Below are 10,730 nucleotides of genomic sequence, written 5' to 3'. Positions count from 1 at the left end.
ACAAAAGCTCCCTACAAGGGGACCATTCACTTGGCTCAACTGAACCAGGAGAAATCTTTGGGGAAAGAGGTAAAGTGGAGATGACAGTAAAAGTTCACAGATGAGACTGACTCAAGTATAAGTGTTTCTGGGGAGATATGGAGAAATGATGAGCTTATAAATCATTTAACTTACATGTTCAGTGGCAGGAAAAAGCTCTATTTGAACTTAAAGTAAATATTGACAGTGGAAGATATTACAGGAACATAAATGCTATATTTATTTTAAAGGCATGTTAACTAATAATAGAATATGAATTTCAGGATCCATATGATAGAATAAACATAGGAGTTGATGTTGGAAATCTATTATAAGAATTCTTGAGAATCTGAACAGGTCAGACAGCTCTCCAGAGCTACAAGTTTACATGTTTATTAACAGAAATAACAGATTATCTCAACACAGGAGGAAAAAAGTTCTAGATTCTGTCAGAGTCAGAAATTCCTAAAAGATAGTCATATCTGCCCAGAAAAACACCCGTTTGGCTCTAGTTTGAATCAGTGTAAGTCTAAGCCAAGATTGGATATTCCCTCCATTCTTCCCATATAGAGCTAGGGCCTCCAATTTAAGTTCAGTAAACTGGGGGAGAAACACAAAAATACAATGAGATTTTCTAAACCCCCAGAGTAGTCAGGAGCTACATTTTTTGTATCTGGGACTATTCGAGGAAAAAAAAATCTGATTGGTAGCCACAACTTTTTCAAAGTGAAATTGCTTTTTTTGTCTTGTTTTGTTCTTTAATTATAAAAATGAAGCACACCACCAGGCGTGGTGGCTCTTGTCTAAAATCCCAGTACTTTCGGAGGCCAAGGCAGGAGGATTCCTTGAGGCCAGGAGTTTGAGACTGGCCTGGGCAACATAGCAAGACTCTACATCTCCGAAAAGAAAAAAAAAAATGACAGATTAATGGAAAGAAGGGAGGGAAAAAGCAAGGTAGAACAGATGGAAGGAAGAGAGGGAGGGAGGGAGGGAGGGAGGGAGGGAGGGAAGGAAGGAGGGAGGAAAAGAGCCCTGTTGTAATCATTCAAAAAATGCCAAAAAGAATAAGGAAGAAGGCAAATGACCTGAATTTTTGCCCCAAAGAAGGACAAAATTCAAATAATAGCTACCTATTTCTTTACTCCTCTATTTATCTGCATAGAGAGCCACCTACCCTCCAACTCACACTTGAATACTAATATGTTTTTACCAATGGGAGGCTAATGCCAGATGCCAACACATTTTTGACCACTCTGGTAAAAAATAGCTCCAAGTCTTTTCTTGAGCACCAGATTCCATTACTTCTTCCTACCTTCCTGGAGCCCCAGTATACCACCCAGGTAGGAGGTCACCAACACCAGAAATACTTCACAAGGCACAGGCTCCAGTGGAAGGTAAAAGCTCTTACATAGGTAGAAAAGCCTTGAAGGTTATTCCTGAGTTATTCAAGGGAGGAGCCTTCCCTGTCAGCTCAAAAACACTGTTGAGTGCTGGTCTAAGTGCCCTGATATATAATTACTTTTCTTGACCACTATGCAACCATATTCACTGACTCCATATGTTTCTTCATGACAACGTTGTTTTGTACTTTTTTCAGGATTAGAATATTAATTCTAATTAATACAGAAGTTGTAAGTTGAATATTTACAACTTGCAATTTTTTTTACTGGATCCTAGGTTATTATATACTATATTTATATGGGGAAATTGTATGGTTTCTCCTACAAGACTGCTTTAAAATTAATATCAATTATTGTGTTATATAAAAATGATTTACCTTTTTCCACAAAATATTTTCTTACTTGATAGTGATTCATCATTTCACACTAAGATCAGAAATAAGACAAGGATGTCTTCTGTTATCACTCCTGTTAAACAAAACCCATTGCAATAAAGCAAGAGTAAGAAATGGAGAACAGATTAGAAAAAAAATAGCTCTGTTTTATCCAAAAAGACATATTTATCTTCCCAAAGAAACCCACCAAAATGCTCCTAGAATTAATAAATTAGTTTACTGAGGTTGCAGAATTACAAAAGTCAACCATTTTTCTAGATAGTGGCAATGAACAACTGGATTTCAAAATTTAAAGACAACATCATTTATAATAGCATCTCCTGCCCCATTGAAATACTTAAATTCTAACAAAACATGCTCAGGAATTATATACTATAAACTGCAAAACACTGCTCAAATAAATCCTGGAAGATGTAATTAAGTATAAAGATATAACATATTCTTGGATTGAAAGGTTCAATGTGGCAAATATACCAATTCTCCCCAGTACAATCCTAACCAAAATTCCAGCAAGCATTGGGTAGATATCAACAAACTGATTCTAAAGAGCAAAACATAGTAGAATAGCAAAATGATTTTGAAAGAGAATAAAAAAATGGAAAGATTTACACTACCCAATTTCAAGACTTTTATTTAAAATTTTTTTATTTTGTATTTTGTATTTGTATTTTTATTTTTTTGAGACAGTCTCACTCTATTGCCAGGCTGGAGAGTGGTGGTGTGATCTTGGCTTACTGCAACCTCCACCACCTGGGTTCAAGTGATTCTCCTGCCTCAGCCTCCTGAGTAGCTGGGACTACAGGCAAGTGCCACCATGCCCAGCTAATTTTTGTATTTTTAGTAGAGATGGGGTTTCACCATGTTGGCCAGGATGGTCTCGATCTCTTTACCTCATGATCTGCCCACCTTGGTTTCCCAAAGTGCTGGGATTATTATAAAGATATAGTAATAAAGACAGTAGCAAAAGGATAGACACATAGATCAATGAAATAGAAGAGAAAGCCCTGAACTAGACCTACATAAATATAGACAATTGATTTTTACACATTTTGTGTTGTTAACTCTTGTAGTGATTGCCCTAGGTTTTATAATATACAATTTTAAATAATCTAAGTCCACCTTCAAATAAAAGTGTTGCCACACGTTATGTAAGATCTTACAAGTGTTTCCCAATTCCTTCTTCTCATCTTTTGCACCACCATTGTAACTCATCTTACTCTCACATACACCATAACCATATAATATATGGTTATTATTACTTTAAACAGTCAAGTTACTTTTTATAGCAAGAAAATATGATAAAGTATATTTTACAGCTAGAAATATGATAAAGTATATTTCCCTTCATTTATGTCCTGTATGCAGATCTAAGTTCCAAACAAATTCTTTGTTTGAAGAACTTCCTTTAATATTTCCTGTAAAGTAGGAAATATTACTGAACCTCCTCAGTTTATGTTGGTACACAAAAGTATTTATTTGTTTTTCACAGTTGAAAGATATTTCTCCTGGATGTAGAAATCTGGTTTGACAGTTTTTTTCTTTCAACACTTTAAAAATCTCACTCCATTGTCTCTGGCTCGCATGGTTTCTGGTGAGACGTCTGCTGTAATTCTTGTCCTTATTCCTCCATAGTTACGGTAGTCCCCCATTATCACTAGTTCCACTTTCTGCTATGTCAGTTCCCCATGATAAAGCACAATAAGTTTTGTTGAGCTAACTTTGATGTTTTAAAGAACACCCTTCATTCTGAGATGGTGCACGTCCTTCTCTTCTCCTCTCCCCCCTCCTTTCTTCTTCTCACATCCTTTTAAAAATTAAATTGGGATGATATAAAATGTTAGAATTTGTTTGTTATTTTGTTTTGTTTTTTCATATCCTTACTTGAGAAAATAAAATTTGACAACCTAAAAAAAATATATATATTTGGGGAAAGAAATCACATTTACATAAATTTTATTATAGTATATTGTTATAATTGTTCTATTTTATTAGTAGTTATTGTTATCAACCTCTTATTGGGCATAATTTATAAATTAAGCTTTACTGTAGAAATGCATGCATAGGAAAAAATCATAATACATATACTATATACAGGGTTTGGTGCTAGCTACAGGTTCAGAGATCCACTGAAGGTCTTTAAATGTATCCCTCACAGAAAAGGGAGGACTACATTAATGTGCATTTTCCTCTGGTTCCATTCAAGAGTTTTATTTTGTTTTTGGTTTTCAGTAGTTTAAATATGCCTATGTGTGTTGTTTGGTTTTGTTCTTGCATTATCCTATTTAGTGTTCTCTGAGATTCCTGGATCTGTAGTTTGGTATCTGCCACTAACTTGGAACAATTCTCAGCCATTATTTCTTCAAATATTTATTCTGCCTCATTCTTTTTTACTTTCCATCTGGTATTCCCAATAGGCACATGTTAGAAAGTTGTAATTGTCCCACGACTTTTCAATGCTTTTTTTGTTGTTGTTACTATGTTATTTCCTAACTTTTTCCTTTTGGCATTTTAGTTAGGGTAATTTCTATTGACCTATATCTTCAAGTTGACTGATCTTTGCTTTGGCCATGTCAAAAGCATTCTTTACTTCTGTTATTGTGTTTGGTTTTTAATGATATATCATAGTTGTACATATTTTGGGGGTACATATGATATTTTGATATATGTATATGATGTATAATAATCAAATTAGCATAATTGGGATATTTGTCACCTCAAACATTTTTCTTTGTGTTGGGAACATTACAATTCTTCTCTTCTAGCTACTTTGAAATGCATAATATATTATTATTAACTGCAGTGTCCCTACTGTACTATCAAATACTAGAATGTATTCCTTCTATCTAACTGTATTTTTGTACCCATTAATCACTCTCTCTTCATCCATTTCTAGTGCTGTCATTAATGCTCTCTTACAGCTTTCATCTCTCCACTGAAATTACCTGTCTGATCTTGTATATTGTCTATCTTTTTAACAGAGACTTCAACATATTAATTATAGTTCTATTAAATTCCCCATCCATTAATCCTATTATCTGTGTCATACCTGAGCTTCGTTCTGATGATAGTTTATCTTGTCACAGTGTATTTTTATTGCCATTTGATAAGGCTTATAAATTGTTGGAAGCTAGACATATTATATATGACAGCAGATACTGAGATAGGCACTTTTTAGAGATGAGCATGCATTTGCTTAAACTAGGCTCTAGTATGAGGGTTCATGTTAACCTAGTCAGGAGCTGAGCTGTGTTTGAAGTTCATTGTCGCTATAGTTACCAGACTTGGAGTTTATTGTTGATAATGGACACCAGAGACTCCCAGTCCTTCCAGTGATACTTTATTTTTGTCTCTCTGATTGGCTTTGGGTATTTGCTTTGTACTGCTCACCAGAAATAATTTGCCTCTTACAGCTGTCCAGGCAAACTTCCCTATTATATTTTTACATGAGCTGGTTAGCATGCTGGTCATGTCCTGTTGGGGAGGAGAACAGCCTCTGACTCAGCATCAGACTTGAGCAGCTACTGGGAACCTAGTTTCAGGGGGTGGCCTTCACAAGAGTTTCTGTCCTTCTTCCAGAAGTAGAACCTGTCCCCACCCCTCAGCTGTAGTTGGTATCTGCCAGCATCCTCAGGCTATGGTTTTAACACCCTGTCCCCTGCAGAATGTGGCTTTTATTTTTTAGCTTAAGGGCAATAGAGAGATGTATCTGGGCAGAGGTTTGGTGATTGTCTCCATCTTGCCCCCACCCAAGCTGCAATGAGATTCCACCACAGATTTGACTACAAGCCTTGATAACCTTTCCCTGCAGACTAAAGCTTTTGTTATATAGGAGAGATGGGAGACAGGCCTGCCTGAATTTCACATTGGCTGCTGCTGTTTTCATCCCCTAACATAACAACAAGCACCAGAGTTGGAAAGGCGACAGGGAGCTTTCCCTGAATCCTACCCCACCCTCCCTGTGAGTTATTGGAGAAAAGGCCTACACAGGATAAAAACCTTCTGTATCTGCCTATATCTGCTGCCCTCAAGGGCTTTACCCTCTTCCTCTAGCCCACACTCAGGTTTTATCAGTTTATTAAAAATTTCTGTTATTCTTAATCCATTGCTCCTGCTATAACAGAATACCTGAGACTGGGTAATTTATAAAAAACAGAAATGTATTTCTCACAGTTCTGGAGGCTGGAAGTCTAAGATCAAAGTATCTGCAGGTTGGGTGTCTCGTGAGTGCCATCTCTGCTTCCAAGATGACCCTTGTTGCTGAATCCTCTGGAGGAGACAACACTGTGTCCTCACATGGCAGAAGAAACAGAGAGCAAGAAAGCCTTACTAGTTTCCTTGAGGCTTTTCTTAAAGGCACTAATGACCTCCTAATGGCGCCACCTCCTAATGGTATCACATTGGTCATGAAGTTTTAATGTATGAATTTTAAGGGGACACATTCTGACCACAACATAGTTTAGTCTCCTAAACTGTTTATATGGCATCCATGGTTGCGTGCCCCAGGCACACATAGGCTTGGGTCCTATTTCACTCTGTAGGCCCCTTTATCTCTCCAGAATTCAATTTAGTTGCCCACTCTGTCATCTCCAATGTTTTTAAGAAAAGTTAATTTTCCATTTTCCTAGCTTTTTCTTATTGTAGGATTGAAGTGACTTTTTTTTCAAGCTGTCTACATCTCCAGACAAAAACCAGAAGCCAGGTAAATTGATTTTTGACAAGGTGCAAAGGTAATTTAATGGAGAAAGGATAGGTTTTTCAATAAGTAGGACTGGGACCAGTGGGGATCTATATGCAAAATGTGAACCTTGATACATACCTCACAACTTTACAGAAATGAACTCAAAAAAGATTGTAGACCTAAATATAAAATGTAAGAAAATAAAACTTCTCATAAGAAAACATAGGCAAAAAAAAAATGTATGCCCTTTGTTTTGGCAATGAGCATTTAGGTAGGACACTAAAGCATGATACATAAAGAAAAAATTACAAATTAGACTTTATTAAAATTAAATACGTTGCTCTACAAAATACTCTGTTATGAAAAGACAACCCACAGAATGGGAAAAAATATTTCCAAGTCATCTATCTGATGAAAAACTGATACACAGACTATATAAAGAATTCTTAAAACTCAACAATAAGGAAATGACAATTCCAATTTTTAAAATGGGGAAAAGACTTGAATAGACACTTCACTGAAGAAGATACGCAGATGACAAAATAGGCATATAAATATGTGCTCAACATCATAGGTATTAGGAAAAAGCAATCTGAAACCATGAGATACTATTATATACATATTAGAATCGCTAAAATAAAGAAAACTGATGATACTGAGCACTAAGGAGGATGCAGAGCTACAGGAACTCCCATTCATTGCTGGGAGAATGAACAATTATAGGGCCACACTGGAAGTTTGACAGTTTAACTTTTTCAGCATACTCTTGCCATACAACCCAGCAATGCCTCCCCTTAGGTATTTACTTTGTTTACTAAAGTGAATCAAAAATGTATATCCATACTACCACTTGCACTCAAATGTTCATAGTAGGTTTATTCATAATCACCAAAAACTGAAAACAACCCAGATGTCATTCAATGGATTAATGGATAAACAAACTCTAGTACATCTACTCAGTAATAAAGGAACAACTGATACACAATTGTCTAGCAAGTATATGAAGTGAAAAAACCTTGAATGCATTTTCCTAAGTCAAAGAAGCCAGATCCAAAAGGCTACCTATTGTGTGATTCCATTTATATGATATTCTGGAAAAGACAGAGCTATAGATATGAAAAAAAATTTTTAAAAAAACAGATCAGTGGATGGGGGAGGGAGGACTGACTACAAATGGCCACACAAGGAAATTTTCAGGAAGATTAAACTATTAACATTAGCAGAAGCTAGGTCATGGGTATACAGAACTCTCTGAACTATCTTTGCAATTCTTTGGTAAATCTAAAATTGATTTTTTAAAAAAGTTTGAAAGCAAACAGTAAGTCTTAGCTCTGTAACTGATGAGAAATAAAATAGAAGAATTTTTTTTCACCTAACAGACTGAATTGTAGAATGAGAAACTCAAAAGATGGCTAGCTTAACTAACTTATACCTTAAAATTTACAGAGCATTAAAGCATTAATTGCCAGTTTTTAAGAACTCATGATTCATGATCTACTTAAATAACAGGAAGAAATAAGGAATAAAGTATCTATCTTTTGAAAAATGAAATAAAAGTAAACATAGGAACACGGATATTTATTCTAGAACCAGAAAATTGTTTTGCATGAAAAGAGTAACACTCTTCACTAATTCTTATATCAGTTTACTTCAAAAGTATACAAATCTAGAGAACTTAAAATAGTCTGATTTTTTTCTTGCAGATTAAGTGAATAAAATAATCAAGTGCTCTGAAAATAAAAATTTGGGATGTGTTGTAACTTGCGTATGTTGACAAATATGCTACATTATTTCTGTAATCAATGTGTCCCATTCAACCAGGCTAGGAAACACAATGAGGTTAAAGTTATTTTAAAATTCAAATGAAATGACTCATTCTTTGCAGGCTGTTGGCCCCATTTCTTGTTGAGAGAAGGTTTTTCTTGCCTCTCTGGGCTCCTTCTGGGTGTGATATTAAGGTTGGTGAAAACATAATTGCGGGTTTTGAATTGTTGAAATTTGCCATTTGATATTGAGATACATTCTTAAATAAGTGTGGTTATGTTATACGTCATTTTAATGGGCATTTCTCACTTTACTTTTTTTTGCTAATGACTTACTAATTGCTGTTTATTTTATATTTATTTTAGACTACGGAAATGATGTTAGGCAAAAAGCAAATTCGAGCAGTTTTCTTATTCAAGTTTGAAATGGGTCATAAAGCAATGGAGACAACTCATAGCATCAACGACACATTTGGTCTAGGAACTGCTAACAAACGTACAGTGGAGTGGTGGTTCAAGAGGTTTTGCAAAGGAGACGAGAACCTTGAAGATGAAGAGCTAGTGGCCAGCCATTGGAAGTTGACAAGGACCAATTGAGAGTGATCATTGAAGCTGATCCTCTTACAATTCCACGAGAAGTTGCTGAAGCAATCAACATCGACCATTCTATGGTCATTTGGCATTTGAAGCAAATTGGAAAGGTGAAAAAGCTTGATAAGTGGATGCCTCATGAGCTGAGCAAAAATAAAAAAATTGGCATTTTGAAGTGTCATCTTCTCTTATTCTACACAACGACACGAACCATTTCTTGATTGGATTGTGACGTGTAAAAAAGTGGCTTTAACACAACAACCGGCGACGACCACCTCAGTAGTTGGACTGAGAAGAGGCTCCAAAGCACTTCCCAAAGCCAAACTTGCAGGAAAAATAGGTCATGCTCCCTGTTTGGTGGTCTGATCCACTACAACTTTCTGAATCCTGGTAAAACCATTACATCTGAGAAGTATGCTCAGCAAATCAATGAGTTGCACCAAAAACTGCAATGCCTACAATAGGCATTGGTCAACAGAGAGGGCCCAGTTCTTCTCCATGACAACACCTGACCATACACCACACAATGCTTCAAAACTTGAATGAATTGGGCTACAAAGTCTTGCTTCATCCACCATATCACCTGACCTCTCGCCAACCAACTACCACTTCTTCAAGCATCTCGACAACTTTTTGCAGGGAAAATGCTTCCACAACCAGCAGGATGCAGAAAATGCTTTCCAAGAGTTGGTCAAATCCCAAAGCATAGATTTTTATGCTACAGGAATAAACAAACATACTTCTCTTTGGCAAAAATGTGTTGACTGTAATGGTCCCTATTTTGATTAATAAAGATGTGTTTGAGCCTAGTTTTAATGATTTAAAATTCACAGTCCAAAAGTACAATTACTTCTGCACCAACCTAATACCTCTCAGTCCTGCAGCCTTTCTCCATCCCAAGTCCTAGGACCTTTAAAAGAGGAAACTAGACACCTGTGCCACCTGCCCAGGAGTTGATTGATTTTCAGCTCTGGTTGCTGTCACGGTCAACTAGTGCTCTTCTTCAAACAAGTAATACAACCACTCTGGTGCCATTCTTGTTCCCTGGTTAACAGTCTAAGTCAGTGGTTCTCCACAAGCAGCCCCCTGGCCAGCAGCATCAGCATCAGCACCACCTGGAAGCTTCTTCCAAATACAATTTCCTGAGCCCCATTCCAAGACCTACAGAGTCAGAAACTACCTGGTAGAGCCCAGTCACCTGTTCCATCAAGGCCCCCAGGTAATTCTGATGCACACCATGCTACAGTCAAAGAACCACTGACCTCTGGTGACCTGGACACAGGCACATACAAAACATTAAGGACCCAGAGGTCGGGCCTGAAACAAAGGCCTTCAGAGGCCAGGGCTTCCCCTGCACTGCTGGTCTGCCACTGCACTCTCTGGCTATGGACATAAAAGAGAAAACTGGTTTCTCCTTCAAAATCAAGTTTAACTATGGTAGCTCCTCCACATCATGGTAGGCTTGCTCTTGCCGTATGGTTCTTTTGTTACACACTGTTACACACACACACACACACAAACACAGAGTAACTTCCCCCAAAAATGCCATTAAGCTAAGATCAAGGGATCCAGAGGGTTTGTTGTTTTGAGACAAGGTCTCAATTTGTCACCCACACTGGAGTGCAGTGGTGTAATCACAGCTCACTATAGCCTCCACCTCCAGAGCTCAGGTGATCCTCCCACCTCAGCCACCCAAGTAGCTGGGACTACAAGTGTGTGCCACCACACCCAGCTAGCTTTTTTGTATTTTTTGTAGAGATAAGGTTTTACCATGTTGGTCAGTCTGCTCTTGAACTCCTGGGCTCAAGTGGTTCTCCTGCCTCAGCTTCCCAGAGTGTTGGGATTACAGGTGTAAACCACCTTGCCTGGCCAGTTTTGTCTTAAA

The 10,730-nt window shown here is 37.2% G+C and overlaps 1 long non-coding RNA gene across 1 annotated transcript in view; it reads right to left on the bottom strand.

Moving 5' to 3' along the window:
• Window positions 1–1,958: 1,958 nt before the first annotated feature.
• Window positions 1,959–10,730, bottom strand: part of LOC103892587 (uncharacterized) — a 33,990-nt gene continuing 25,218 nt past the window's right edge. The window contains exons 3-4 of the long non-coding RNA XR_656799.3: window positions 7,507–7,597; window positions 1,959–3,617 (exon numbers count right to left, since the gene is read on the bottom strand). This is a non-coding gene — a long non-coding RNA (uncharacterized LOC103892587). The remainder of the gene's footprint in view (window positions 3,618–7,506; window positions 7,598–10,730) is intronic.

Source organism: Pongo abelii, chromosome 16, assembly GCF_028885655.2.
Source record: "Pongo abelii isolate AG06213 chromosome 16, NHGRI_mPonAbe1-v2.0_pri, whole genome shotgun sequence".
NCBI lineage: Eukaryota > Metazoa > Chordata > Mammalia > Primates > Hominidae > Pongo > Pongo abelii.
Note: the sequence above shows the minus strand (reverse complement) of the source record. Positions and strands in the feature narration are given on the sequence as shown.